At 36.5% G+C, this 16,146-nt stretch overlaps 1 long non-coding RNA gene across 1 annotated transcript in view; it reads left to right on the forward strand.

The window, feature by feature from the left end:
* Nucleotides 1-15,309, forward strand: part of LOC132847080 (uncharacterized) — a 17,520-nt gene extending 2,211 nt beyond the window's left edge. Inside the window, exons 2-3 of the long non-coding RNA XR_009648590.1 lie at nucleotides 12,287-12,404; nucleotides 15,069-15,309. This is a non-coding gene — a long non-coding RNA (uncharacterized LOC132847080). The remainder of the gene's footprint in view (nucleotides 1-12,286; nucleotides 12,405-15,068) is intronic.
* Nucleotides 15,310-16,146: the final 837 nt, after the last annotated feature.

The raw sequence follows: 16,146 nt of genomic DNA on the forward strand, positions 1-16,146 counted from the left end.
ATACAAAAACATGTGCAGTTAATTTACAAATCACTAAAATATCCAGAAATTAAGTTGTTCTTTTCTCTTTTTTTCTTTTTTTTTCTTTTTTTTTTTCTTTTTTACTTTTAAAGGATATAAATAAGGTTTGCAGATTTTCTAATGTAAAAGTGAGTTGAAAATAGTTAAATCTCTGGCCCCATTGTGTAGCTTTTTCTGTATTTCTCTCTCCCCCTGTCTCTCGGCTATACGCGCCAAAACATTTGTCACTTGAGGTATTATTTCAGGTGTGCTAATGGGATCACAGCCACAAGAGATGAGAAAGAAAAAGAGACTGAAAAAGAGGGAGCATGAGAGAGGCATAGCATGTTGGATTAGTGTGAGATCATATGACTTAGGTCCTGTCTGCATATGTGGCTTGTGAAGCATAGACTGGTAAAAAAGTGAGAAGAAGGGACCCTTGCCCTGTATAAGAAAGAGCGTAAAGAAAAGAGGGAAAGAGAGAGCAAGACAGCAGTACAGAGGGCCTGCGAAGTCTAGGCCAATCACAAAGTGCAGGGACAAGTCTCACACCTCCCAAGGAGGCTGTGAATTGATCAGCACCTCAGAGAGTGGGAGAAGAGAAGACAAGGTGAGGGGGTAGAGTGGGAGATAGCAGGAAAAAGGAGAGAGAACATGTAAGCGTGAGAACGAAGGAGTCAAAGAGTGCTTTCGCAGATAAAGTGTGAAGATCCATATTTTCCTGCAAGGACGCAAAGAGGAGCCTGGCTTGGACTTAGGACATCCATATCATCATCCACAGCCCACTATAATGATCCCGGTCTGCAGACCCGGATTTCTGGTATAACACCATCTACTCCTGACAGATCACACCTCCTGTCCATCAAGGCCTCTGCACCTCCCTCTCCCACCACCACATAGTCTAGAATTGGAGGCTGATTCTAGAACAAATGCACAGCTCCCACTGACACCTGCTCACACAACAAATGACATGCCAGGGGCTGAATGCACCATTTCTATCACCAAAGGCTGAGCCTATTTTCTCCATCCCCAAACAAACACGATGAGGGAGGGCTAATGAAGCTTGGAGAGTGTTGCTCAATTCACCAGGAGGTGAGAAATAGAGAATACATTGCCCAAATTAAGTTCTGCCCCCTCTGTGAGAACAACAGGGCAAATATATGTAGCTGTAACCTATACTATATACATAATGTTTTAGTATTTATTAAAGATTATGATAATTTGCATCAGTGTTTTTGTTGTGCTAACCAGTCTCAATTCATATATGTATAAACGCAATATGTATGTACATATGTATGCTTTTTTATTTTTCATATGGTCTTATAACTATACATTTTTATATAAACATGGATTGTTTTATTCTTTGTCGTTTAAGTAATTTTACTTTTTCTTTAACTGTAAAGAAATATTTTAAGTCAAGTAAATTTTAAGAATTTAAATGCAAAGTGAAAGTGCTATATAAATAAAGATTATTATAATTATTATTTGAATACAAAGGCTCCTTTGAGTATAATGTTGAAGTAGCCACAAGTGTTAAAGTCCCTTGGGGGCCACACTCCTGCCCTGGGGTAGGCCACACTCATAGATGTTCCTGACCCAACCACTCCACACTTTGATTGCAGACCCTCTTAACTAACAATGGTCTGAATGAGATCTGATGCAAACGGTCTCTTTCAGTCCCTAAAGGAAACCAAATCCAAACTGAACAGAGAGGAATTCTAATAGAGGAGTTTGCCAATGTGATGAATTCAGTCATTACTCCTCTCTCACCTCTTGCTAGATCTTACATCCACAATCAGACCTACTTTTCTTGATTCCTTGTGTAGTGTGAACATTTACTCATTTAAAAAGGAAAGCATTCCATATATGTAATTAAAATTTAATAGACTTAAAAAAGTAAATTGCTATTATGAAAACAGCATATAACAGAAAGCACTGACAACTAAAGTTCTAAGGTATAGCAGATTATACTGTTATTATGATAAGGTAAACTGGATCTTAACAGCAATAGAATTTTCACCCTCAAGTAGACATGTTCCATTTTGTGTGAAGGTAGGATTACCTCAGGAAATAAATAGTTTGAAGAGCTGGAGGCAGCATGGCACAGAAGCAACACATTTCAATTAAGCAGTTGCCATGTGAGTGAGGCCTCCAAAGCCTTATTTAAATCCTTGTTAAATCAGTTAACAATGTAATGATCAGGTGATAACAAAGACATGGTAATGCCATGCCACCATAAAGCACACAAACACATTCAGCAAAGAGGCTGAGATCCTTTTGAGAGCTGAGCTGTAATGACAAACAAAGATCAGCTCTTTAGTTCCCAATACACATATTTTCTTTGACATCTCCAGCTATTTAAAGCTACTGGTGATTCATTGCTCAAAGCATGAAATTATATGATGTTGCATCAAGTAATCTAGAGAGCATGCCATATCCCCTTTGAGATAAGTGGGGAAAAATCAGTGGCAGTTCATTTAAAGGTCATGTATGACTGAATTTAATTACTGTTGTCTCAAAGAAGTAGCATTGGTTACTCAAGCACTGCTTATCTCCTTAGCAGAGTCAGAAAAGGCTAAGGGCATCTGGAGGTCATTTTGCATTAGCAGATCCCCCATCCCTCTCTTGGCAGCAATAAATAGAGTGCAGGACAAACTTCTGGATTATCAGTTCTTTTAATGGACTCTGTGTTGAGTATATGTTGTGGCTCAGATTTCTATCATTGACAGCAAACTACCTGCTCACAAATCAAATGCAACACTGCCTGAAAATACATACATGGTAAGATATTGTAAGCCTCCACATACAGTATTTAGCTTTTTACACCAATTATTCAAATAGGCTGCAGTCATTAAAGGGAAACATTTTTTCTTGTTTCCATCCTAACACTTGGTCTCAGGAATCACAAGGCACTGGTGTCCTTGCGTTTGGCTAATTGAACTGTAAACTCATGCACACCTCTCAGTTCATTTGGCCCTGGCTCCCATCGGCTGATTTATCGGCAGGGATGGATATGCGCATCAGCTAAAAGCCATCCTATAAATCACAGGCCTTCTCCCTCAATGCTTTCACCACTTCATTAATTTAAGATATCATTATGGCTACTGGTGACATAACTCTGAACAATGGTACATGCTTAAGATATTAATCTGCACATTGCAACAAAAAATCACTCCGTCTCTTACTGCATGCTTAGTTCTCACCACTGATTTACATAGTGAGAGTGAAGCCAGCTTGATTTAGGGCCAGCCTTTTTAAAGATAACAGGTTATCACAGTTTTACACCATGTCAAACAACATAAAGAATTACAAATAAAAAGACCATGTTCACATCTAGAATACTGTTTCATAGCTAAGAATTTAAAAGTTCATGTTCATATGTAATGAACTTTCCAAGAACCTGGAAACAATTAAATTCCATTCCTTTTTATGCTTGAATACCGGACAGACGTAAAAAGCATTTCACTGCACGTTGTACACTGTACACTGTATGTATGTGTATGTGAAAAATAAAATTTGATTTGAACAATTGCTTTATTTAGTAAAAATGAGCCATATTTGCAAGTGTGTTAGTGTTGTGTTTCTGCCCAAAATGAAACAACCCAGAGCAAATACACTACATACAGTACTTCTACATGAACCTAATAATATTATGTATTATGTATAACATCTAAATTATTACTATAATAGATATATTCTTGCAAAAAAAAAAAAAAGCAAGAATGTCATCTGTGATCTTTTAATGACCTAATTTTTACATATTCTTCATTCATTTTAGGTAAAGATTTTGAGTCATAACTGCTTGCTTTTCTGCAGCTGCAGGAGGAGTTGATCTTGACCATAAGAGACTGTTTCATAAACACACCCTTGGTGCTCCCTAAGAGTTGAAGTCTTGACAACAAAAATACACATTTGAAGTTATTTTGAAATCAATGGCTTAGTCCCAAATAGTTTGGGGGTTCATGTCACAGGATGGTGCATAAACATTTTAGAGATTGATCCTTGACCTTTGAATACTGGCATAATGCCTAGATTGGACGGTAAGTCAGAGGATCAGTGCGTTTCTTTGTTTTGGTCTGTAGGCCAACATCAGTGCAACCTGATATGCTTACCTGAATTTATGTTTAACTACACTTCTGTTGTTCTACTAATTCACTGCAACATGAATGCACATGCTTTTCATTTGGTTACCCAGAAAAAATTAAAGAAATGACATTTTAGGGTTGTGTTTATATGCAGGAGATGCTATAGGTGGGTCAGAAATAAATGTCTGAGATGTTAAATGTTTGTGTGTAGGTTAAATGAATATGACTATAGCATTTATATTCAAGTATTACATTGTTCTGACAGCACAATAATACTTAAGGGACAATAATAGTGAAAAGAAAATACTTTACAATGTTTCTGTCTTCTGTCTATATAATTTTAATGACATTAAATTATCTTCAATTTGTATAGTTGTAGTGAGACTAAAGCCTCAAAAGAATTTTTCTTACAACAATATAGCCCACAGTACAATCAAATATAACACATTTTCCATAAGGGGGATAAAAATGTTTAAATTATCCAAATTACTATCAAATAAATACAATCAAGTGTTCCATTTATTTTCCATTTGCAAAGTTAATTATTATTAGAGGAGCATTAAACTGGTCTACATAGTTAGAATAAGCAGAGAACATAATGCAGAGAGCATTATGAATAAAGCCCACTCTTGAGAATTATGTATGGTAAGCAGTAAGGTCTATCATAAAGAAGAAAATAATTACTGGGCAAATCACAATAATTAGAATTTTTTTTTACTTAACTTAACGTTACAAAACGTAAGTAAAGTTTTGTGGAAATTTCAGTCACTGTACAGTAACCGTGTGACATTTCTTCTACAGATATAAAGGATTTATAAAGCTAGTTCAAAATACGCTCACAAAAAAGTAATCAACTCACATGAAAAGTTACAAATGGCAATGTTCAGAACCAGATTCTGCTTAATTTTTTTTAAATGGAATTACTTAAGATTTAATTGATATGAAACCACATATTAGAAATCTTTTACATAATTTTATTGTATGCTACTACATCTTTACAAAAGTTGAATGGTTTTAGCCATGTCTAGGTTAGTCATGTGTAAATTACACAGCTGGAATAAAAGAATCCACATCACCAAAAAAGAGACTCATAGGCTAATATGTCCATGGAAAGAAATATGAGAGGGCCTCCAAATTAAAACAGCAAGACCTGTTGAGCAACATTACTTAGCCCCACCATTACTTAGCCCCACCATTCATGGCCCTAGTGACATGAGAACCTTTTCTCGAGCATGTCATTTTGAATTGGCATTATTCTAAATAAATGCTTTAAACTAAACAAACCTGACAGGGGCAAACATAATTTTAAACAGTTTTAATTTGTTATTTGTGATGTTTTGATGTTTCTGTGCTTGTGATTTCCTTTTTATATTTGGCCCAGGTAAATCAATCAGTGTTTGGTCAGTAAATAACCCAATAAGAATAACCCAACAAATTTAAAACAACTGGTTAATCTTTATCGCAGTTTTTAGTAATATAGGGCTTATGGATTTAAGAAAGAACTAGTAGATATTTGTAGTGCAGCAGGTGGGATTTGTCAGATGACAAGTGGGTGGAAAATCAGGCAAACCAGGAATGTATGTACTGTAGAATGCTGTGTACCCAGTGTGGTTAATACAAAAGGCAAAACTAAACAGCTCTAGATTTGTCACCAAAAAAAAAACAGGAGTCAATATTGAAATAACATAGTTAACTAATGTGACTATATCTAGCTAGTTAACTATAGCTTTGTAATATTATTACAATTATGATGTATCTGGCTAAAATGTATTAATCTAGTTTATTAATCTATAAATTATTATTAAAACTGCTTGTAATTACAGTGGAAACACACGCCTATAACATTGGCTGATTTTTGTGTCAATATAAATCATGACAGAACTCTTTCCACTCTCAAGGTGATTAACAAGTGAAAACAATCAAAAAATTATTTAGGGAACAATTTTAAAAATATAAAAGATACAATAACCTGGTTGCATACTTATGCATGCTATTAATTGGGCATCTGACTATGTTCAGAATGAACCAACCACCTTCAATCTCATGTTCATCAATACAATTATTCTGATTAACCCCAACTAAAGAGCAACTGTATCTGTAAGGTTATCTTCAAGTATTCTTGGTTTTATCCACTTCTTTATTGTTGAACGGTATTGACTAAGAGAGGGGTAAATAAAAATAAAAAGAATTTCCAAATTATTAGATTTGAACACCATAAAGGTCATCATCAACAAATTGAGAAAATGGAGCACGATTTTAGTGCATAACCCTTAGGTCTTCTAGTAAAGAGATCACCTTGTAGCAGGCTGGACACATGAGATGCCCTTACAATTTGATGGATCTAGTATGTTTTTGCAAGACAGAGTAGGAATATATTGCCAAATGTGTGGGCAAGTTGCCATGTAATGCTGATAGACTCTTACTTTAAAGTGGTGTAATAAATTAAAAAGTATGCTGCTATATAAGTGTTAGTTTAGTGGCATACACACTAACCTAAGCAACTAGGTTATTGTAAATTTTAATTTGTTATTTTATTGCTCTAAAGATTTTCAGATTTTTCACTTAAGTTTTATGTTTTGTAATTTCACACTGAGTGTGGAAACATTTCTGGATTAATCTTGTATTATTAATCATTAATCATGGATTAATTTTTTATACCATTAAAATGTTTATCTTTATATCCATTATATGTGTTTTCCTACTATTTTTCAGATCTAGTAAAGTCTGAATTTTAACTCTCTTGCCAAGACATGTTTTTGGCTATGATGGAGTATATTTTTACACTGCAAAAAGAATCTTACTGAATACTAAACATTAAACAATGACTAGTACAAACAATTTAACAATTCAAACAGCCCATTCTTAAATATCCGTTATCCAAAGTGTTTGCAATCATCTACAATTTACTTCAGCATTCATGCAGTAGCAATGCTGCAAATGTTTCCTCTTCTATTCTTACCTCTGATTCTTGCTCTGAACACTGCTACTGATGACTCACCACTGTGAGAAGTGAGACAACATGTTTATCTGTAATTTATGTTTGTTTTTTTGCCAGAGCCTCCATTTAATGATGGCCAAGCAATAATACTATGCAGATTTCATGAGACTGGACAACAGGAAGAACAGATGGGGGCCAATAAGAAAGGGAAAAATATTCATTAATAGCTCTTTATTAGTGGCCTGGACAGGAGAATGAGCAATGAAGGGAGGTCTAACAGATGAGAAACGCTCTTTTAGAACCTCTTAGCCATACCTATTCTGAACCAAAAAGGCCATTTTAGTGAAAGCCGGACTCTTGCTTCCCAACTTCAGATTAGGCAGAGTGATAGGATTACTCTTCAATGACTTGGACTTTGAAGACAAAGAGGCTTAGATATGGAAGAATTAACAGTGCCCCCCTCCATTGGCCTCCTCCGCCTTTTTGTCTTTCCCTTTCCCTCTCATCCTTTCTCTTATACTTTGGACAGGTATAAGTTGACATATCAACCAAATAGAACATAAAGAAAACACTGCTATTTCAAAATAAAAATACTTTGGATTTGCAGTAACCTATCAGCTTACTAATAGATATTACTAACATAAAAAAACCATTAGGGGCAAATCAAAGAATGCTGAATCTCAAGGTTCTCATTTGAGAGTCTGGTAAACTAATGTTTTATCCAGGAAACATTAGACTTGTGTCAGTCCACATTTCTCCTTCTCATCATTTACCACTTTATTTCATCTCATCTGACTATACTCGAGATTAGATATTGATTAGTACATATATAAATGATTCTAAAGTGAAAGGCTGACAACACAGGCTTTATAGATCGACTATTGAGCAGGTCCAGTATTTCATTCCATTTCCCTGGCTGCATGATGGACCAAGAAAGAACAAACACTCAAATAATGAGATGCCGGGACTATTTATGACTTCCACACGCTCCCATTGACCTTTCGGCTAACTAAAATATATAATAAAGACAGCGATTGCACCCCCTTCATACTGAGACTGAACATAGATGTATTGATGATGATACTCTAGGGAAACTTTCAAAACAACCAATACAACAGCAGTCTTGTAAAATTTATCTGTCATACAAAAAATTAAGCATAAGCAAAAAATAAAAGTAAAAATAAACATTAGTCAGTGACAAAAATGTTGACCATCCCTTTCCAAAATAGCAGCGGATGGTGTATGTATTTCATTTTTTTAAGGAGCAGCAGGGATGAGTTGGGGGTTTTAGCTGTTGCAGTGGCAGTGAGCCTCAGTAGAGTTTAGCAAAGTGTAAAATGCTTAAGCCACTAGGGCAACACAATCCCTGGTGCTTAGCGTATAAATCACCATATATTCTTATTTTAGGGAACTATGACTAAGCCCTTGTTATGAGTAAATACATCAAATCACTACAGCAGCAGTGATTGCATCTTCAGGGAAGACCAATGATGGAAAGTTGAAACTTGTGTGTGTGTGTGTGTGTGTGTGTGTGTGTGTGTGTGTGTGTGTGTGTGTGTGTATCTGGGGAACAAGACGACTTGAATACAATGCATCTTAAGCATTTGTGTAAAGTCATTAAATTTGTGTAATTCATTAATTTATAGGTATATTTAAGTGTTTCTTTTAAGATTTTTTTTTTAAAACATTGCAGACAAACATCCTTTTATGATTTCTTTAATATACAGCCAAGACTTTTTAATTCTCATTCATTCCAAACAAGACTTTTCCGGAACTGACAGAACTCCTCAGCAAGCACTCAACAAAATCTAAAAGTTGTTAGTTTCAAATGAAATTAGTTGTTCCTTTTCACTGAGCATATTTCATGGATTAGTTGAATTGGTTTTGGGGTGGATAGATGCATATTTCTTGAATCCACAAACTTTTGGCAAAAGAGAAGTTGGCCTTAATTCCATCTCATGCTGAAGACTTTTTAACTTTAGTGAGCTTGGCTGGCTGAAGTCCTTGTGCCCGTAAATTGGATATTAGAGGAAGATATAAAAGGGGCTATGTGTGCACTTCTAGCAAGGAATTATTGCATCCAATATCCCATCCGCCTGAGCACAGCCTCATCTAATAAAGGCAGAACTATATTGGTCCTCAACTTTATGAAGCTCTATATTCACAAGCACTCAATGGGATTTGCCTAGGTCTCTCTGGCAGGGGTTATGACAGTGCAGATATCACTGCATTCTTCTAGCCTCTAAAGTCCCCACTTCCAATCTGCATATAGGCATCTGAATTCTAAAGTCACATTCTTCCTTTTTGTTTGGCTCCAGCTCTGCTGAGAGCTTTAGAACAGCATGCTCTCTCTGCTTACTCCAGTGCCCTCCTCTTCAAAAACACACACACACACACACACACACACACACACACACACACACACACACACACACACACACACACACAAACACACACACACACACACACACATAATCCTAAGAGGGGCAACACCATCAGAGAGTGTGAAATTAAATACATTAGAGCATTAGGGATTAAAGTGTTTTATAGGCAGTTGCTCATCCACATCAAACTTTAGCTTTTTAAACCCTAACATTTGATCTGGGTTAGGAACCAATGGCTAAGAAAGGGACTGAGCCATTTCCAGAGCCTATGGAGAAGAGAGAGAAAAACTGTGAGTTCCCACCATGCCATCAAGAGGAGCCCTCTCTGTTTACATCTGATACCAGTGCAGAAGGTAAACTGACAGAATGTTATGCAAGAAAATGTAAGACACGCTATGAGAATAATGCTTTGATTATTCTCTTTAGAGAACCTCTCTGACCTTCTTTGTTTTCAACCTTCTGATTGGTAGTCCAACAACTTAACCACTAAGTTACCATTTCCTCAATAGTAATAAGGAAATAATAATAATGCCAGAAATAATAATGTCAGAAGCATGAATATAGAATATATTCTAGTGTGTATATTATATATTCTATATGTGTAGAATATATCAAACACTACCAGTAAAATATATCAAACACTACCAGAGTGTTATCAAAATCTGAATCCTGACTGAATAATAATCAGAATAAAAATAATCCCTAACAAAATATTACTAATCAATATATTGAGGCAAGTCACATTATAACACTATATAATACTATATTACTTTTTATTGATATAATATCATTGTTATACAAACGTCATATAAAAGTCATAACTATCGAGCACAACAAAATCTAAACAAAAAAAAAAAAAATCAAATAACAATCAAAAACTTGTATTTGTTATGACCACCCTTTACTTATAAAACTATCACACAGTTTTACAGAGAAAATGGCAAGCTTCAAGCATCTTGAGAAATTGCCAAAGTTCTGCAGGCTTCAAATCTCACTCTTTCTTCAGTTACTGCATGTCTCAAATTTTCACATTTTTATCTGAATTAGTTGTCTTTTACTAAATGTGTACACATTTCTACTGACACACATATATACAGTAACATAGAATAAGCAATTAAAAACCGGCTAGGGACCCTAATACTTGCTGAATACAACACTTTTGGAAATAATTTTTCTTTGAACATTTTAATTTGTGACCGTGCCTCCTTTTCTGAGATTTTATTTTCACAAGATTTCCCCCTTCACAGCCTTTACACAATTCATGATCCCTAAAAATACCCAACTCTGAGCAGATGTAATGAAACTTTATCAAAAGTTGTTTCTCTATTAAATTAGTATTCATTATAATCTGTATTCTGGACACAGTTATAACTCATAACATGATAAATAATTTGAACATACATTCCATGTCACACTGATAAACTTCAAGATGATGCTATCAAAGCTAAAATTTAGTGCTATATGCAACATGTTTCACATTTAGTGCTACATGCAACATGTCTCACATTTGCACTCACACAGGACACTTTACTACAGAGAAACATCCATACATTTAGATATATAAGATGCACACAGGGGGGCACGGTGGCTTAGTGGTTAGCACGTTCGCCTCACACCTCCAGGGTTGGGGGTTCGATTCCTGCCTCCGCCTTGTGTGTGTGGAGTTTGCATGTTCTCCCCGTGCCTCGGGGGTTTCCTCCGGGTACTCCGGTTTCCTCCCCCGGTCCAAAGACATGCATGGTAGGTTGATTGGCAACTTTGGAAAATTGTCCGTAGTGTGTGATTGCGTGAGTGAATGAGAGTGTGTGTGTGCCCTGCGATGGGTTGGCACTCCGTCCAGGGTGTATCCTGCCTTGATGCCCGATGACTCCTGAGATCACAGGCTCCCCCTGTGACCCAAGGTAGTTCGGATAAGCGGTAGAAAATGAATCTGAATGAATGAATGAAGATGCACACATATTTAAGATTTGGATTTTTACATGTTTTTGCAAATTTATCTTATGCCTTATACCAAATTATTGTCTATATTGTCTATTTATTTTTCTTATTACACACCTTCGAGGTGGCCGCATCTCAATATGACACATAAGACACATAAAAACAATCAGACACATGCATATGACACATAAAGGTTTGAATCTTGAACCTTGATTGGCTTGATTCAAGTGGACTAACTGGTGTGCAAAAAGAACCAGATATTTTGAAGAGCAAAACAGGGGAAAGGGAGCTCAGAGCAGCTGCTGTTGGTTTTTCTATAGCTTCTTAATGAAGCTCTTGGGATTCAACACTTAACTCCATTAATTAGTGCTGGCTTTCTCTGCATTAAATGCTCATTTCAGGGGCTGGCATGAACAGGCAATTGTTTCTTTTGGTTAACAATATTAATGTAATATTTGTACACATCATAGGATAAACATAGAAACATTTACAAAATTCGTAAATGGAATTTTAGGTCTTGTGGAAAATCTTTTGCATTTCAAACTCAATAAATGTATTTGAAATAATATTGTTGGTTATTTATTGTTAGCGGTTATGAACAGTTGTTGCTGTGAATAGAAGTAAATACTGCTGTTTATAGTGGATAAACTCAACAGCTATAAATTACCAACAAAGCTGAATACTAAATGTTAATGACTCATAATAATACAATCTGGTGTCCCCCTTGAGCATCGGTTCCCGTTTAAGTCTGGTTCAGTTCAAGATTTCGCTCAAGTAGCTCATTTTAGTTCTAAATTCAATTCTATATCAGGAAAATGAATAGCTAGTAAACACTATTGAAAGAAACTGTTATCCATAAAAGGTAAAATGTAAAAATAGAATTAGATTGACCTTAGAACACTTTTGGCTCCAACAATGTTATTTTTTTTCCTCACCTCCAGCACAGGGAAAAGCCTCACGTCCAGTAACACCAGGAGCCAGAAGTGGGATCTGACACTTCAAAACAATCACATTCTTTCTCTTCTTTGTTCCATTTCCTCAATAGTAACAGAATTTTATGTAAGTACCCTTTTTTAACTCATTTGGTGGGCATAATGATCTTTAAAATCCTGAAATCCTGCTTTTGCCTGAGTCCTCACCAGTTCTGATGATTGTTGAAGAAAGACGTATACACTGGCTAATGTACAGGTGGAGAAGGTTTTCTGCCCTAATGGATTAGGGCAGAAAATATAAATTGGGTGAGTCCATGAGGATTAGTCTGATTTCTTAGCTGTAGAGGATTACAACAGAGTGCTTAACTGTTTACTGCCTTCATCTGACTAATGTAAAATCCAGCAGTATGCAACTGCATTTGGCAGGCATATGTGCCAACAGGGTTTCTCAGACTTAAACCAATAAACACGGTTCTGAAGATGACAAGTCAATTATTTACCCCAACTGTAAATGGACGTGACCTGAGGATCTCACACATACTTATGTCTAATATGTTAACAACAGCATAAAACAGGTAAATAAAACATCCTCAAACAAGAAGAATTGAGCCCTAGGCTTCCACAATGCTGCTGGCAAATTCAGAAAAATCTGTATAATGTCGACCTTGATGGGTTTCATTCATAGCTTTCCCCAACATGTTCCCTTTCTTCCTGTTCAAATTGAGGGATTATGGGTAGGAAGTGCTTTGGTAAAACACAATAGGCATCTAGCCACTGTTGATTTGAGGGATTCAGGAAGCAAATCCCTCACAAAACCTGATACAAAGACTGAAAACACTGGAAGGAGTAAGTGTGTAACTGGACTTGAGTTAAGATGTTCAGCTGAGGTGTACTCCTTTAAAAAAATTAACCAACATACAACACACAACTAACAAGTAGGCATAATTTTTTCATTTCCCCAGATACAAATTACATCCTGGTGTGGTTTATATTTTAAAGATATCTGGAAACTAACAGATAAGTACAACTCAGTTTTAAAACACTAAATGTTTTTGATTAGGTGTTCAGAGCCTTGGTGATGTTTTTTAACTACTATAACTACTACTGTTAAGAAGAAGAAGAAGAAGAAGAAGAAGAAGAAGAAGAAGAAGAAGAAACATATACAGTATTTTATTTTTTAAGAAATAATACCAAGAGTAAGAATTCTATAAAGGTCAGAATGCAAATCCTGTGCAAGCCTATTTTAAGGATGTAAAATGCTGAAGGAATTTGCTCCAGAGGTCTGTGATGGTCTATGACAAAATAGGACAGCAGTATTCAGTGAAAAATGTTGCTTATATCTTGTTCAAAAATGTTTACCAGATTATTAATAGTTGGTTTGGATAGTTGTGAGACTTAGACATTTTCACCTTATTCATTTCACTTCTGTCATCCTTTGGAAGAAACACCGGAAAATTCATTTCAGCTAGTCATCCATCTCTTTCCCTCTCTCCCTTTCCCTTCTGTCTCCTTGCTTGCTCTCTGAAGCCTAGTCAAAAAGAAAGTAAATAAAGGGACTAAAATCCAATTATTTGATACTGTTTACTTCATATCCTCATTAAAGCACTCAGATGTGGCTCTTTTTTTCTTGTTCTTCTTAAGCTCGGGTTTCCACCTTTTCAAACAGTGACCCAAGGCCTGCCTTGTCAAGCGCCCTTATCCCAAAAGAATCATGGGGTCTTGTAAACAGTCCTGTGATCCACTTTCTTCTGGGAGTAGAGCTGTAAGGAAGAAGGAAAAGAGGGAGTGCTAGGGATTTGCAGTGGATTTACACATATACAGTTTCAGCTAAGTTCCCCAAGGTCAGTTTGAGAGACCTTCACCCATCACTGCTTTAAACAGGGTGTTTGCCACCCAGCCTCAGTGTGGGCAGTCCTGCATTCAGTGGGCCAGGAAGGGGGAAGCCTGGAACATCAAACACAGACTCTAATTTAAATTCCTCCATGAGAGCCATGGGATTTCATTTAATGAGCTGAGAAGCACGGGAAGACAGCTGACTCCTCTGTCATCCACCGAGAAAGACGCAGGCAGACATCCCCTACCTCAGGCCCTCCCAGACACACTTACACACACATACATGAATGTGCGGGGGCAAGATGCAGAATGCATCAAGGCAGGAGCATGTGTTTTCCTAGCCATGGGTAAGGCAGCAAAGCCTAAATCCTCTAGGCAGACAAGCACAAGAATGCCTATGTTAGAGACATTTATTCTCATATTGGTAAATGGAAACTGTCTCCAGAGAACAGTCAGTGTCTTTCTCCCAGCAGGATTCTGGCTCTGATGTGTTTAAAGGGTTAGCGGGCTAGCATGTAGCAGAAGTCTTTAACTAGTGCTCTGTAATAGGAGATAAGCTGAATCAGAACAAAAAGTGAGCAGAAAGAGTAGATCAGAGGAGGCAGAGCAAGGGTTTTTTGGCTAGGTGAGCACAAAAAAGCTCTTCTGTTCCTGTGGATCATAGGCCTCTGCCAGGGCATTTTGGCAGCATGGCGCTTCCCAGGGGCCGAGGAGCCTGCCTAGTCTCACTCTGCCACATCAGCTGCCAAATCCCGACCTCACACGCGCACACACCCTTCGTGGTTGCTCTGGTCCTCCTTCCTCACATATTCAGGCTAACCCCTCAAATCTGAAAACTCTTGTATCCTGGGTTTGACACCACTAAGCCTCCCTTTGGTAGCAGTCTTTTTCTCTCCACTGTTTTCTTTTACTGTTGTTCTTTTTTCCTCGTCTCTCAGTGGATGTCATCTCTCTGCAGGAAACGATACACCACATCTTGACTATTTGGCGCCAAACAGAATGGAGCAACAGAAGGAGGGAGAGGAGGGGTATGAGAAAAAGAGCAGCGCCTGAAAGAATCATCTCGCTTTCATTAACTCTGCATGTCGCTCTTTCTCTTTCTCCTGCTCTTGTATGCTCCAACTCTTTCTGTCTCTCAGTTTCTTTCTTGCTCATTTTTTCACACACACACACACACACACACACACACACACACACACACACACACACACACACACACACACACACACACACACACAAATTAATGCACATGCAGTAAACTCAACATGCAAATACAGTGAATACTTGTATATAAAATGCTGTGCACAAAATAATAGAAAACACATTAAAGCAAATCATAATTACTGTTAACTGAAAAGTTCCAAAACAGCTGTAGAAAAGAAGCTGTCTATGAAGTTGCGGAATGTATATACAGCTATAAGAAAATTTATATGAATGTTATTACATTTCATCCTAATTATTGCTCTATCTAATTTTTGTCCACATAATACACATGTTAAATTAAAATAGTAAATTTTTATTAAACATATAATTACTTGAAAAGGATATGTAAATCATTCAATACTCTGGCAATCCAAACATCAAAACATCAATGGTTTCTCAGAAAAATATGTTTTATAGCTGCTAAAAAGAATCATAGAAATCGGCTTTAAATCATGCACAACATGCATTCAGTTAAAACTAAAATATAATTCCTTATGTATAATCTGTTGTTGATTTACTCATTTTCTTTAGATCATTTTTCATACTGTATGATCCAGTCATTTCTGATGTTTAAATGACACACAGACATGGTAAGATTATAGTTGTAGACTATAAGAGGACTAAACATTCATTAGTTTTTAGTGGTTGCACACTGCTTTGCTTTGTCCCAAAAAAATTATACATCCTCTAGGAGCCTTCATAGTTGAGATGATGATTTGGTTTTTGGTATACAATGATTTGTTTTCATTTCAGTATTGCTTAGAAATCTTCACATGGTCTATACTTGTATTTTTTAGGATTGCTTTTTTTGTATAAACCATTTTTGATCTTTG

The sequence above is a fragment of the Tachysurus vachellii genome, chromosome 6 (genome assembly GCF_030014155.1).
Source record: "Tachysurus vachellii isolate PV-2020 chromosome 6, HZAU_Pvac_v1, whole genome shotgun sequence".
Classification (NCBI taxonomy): domain Eukaryota; kingdom Metazoa; phylum Chordata; class Actinopteri; order Siluriformes; family Bagridae; genus Tachysurus; species Tachysurus vachellii.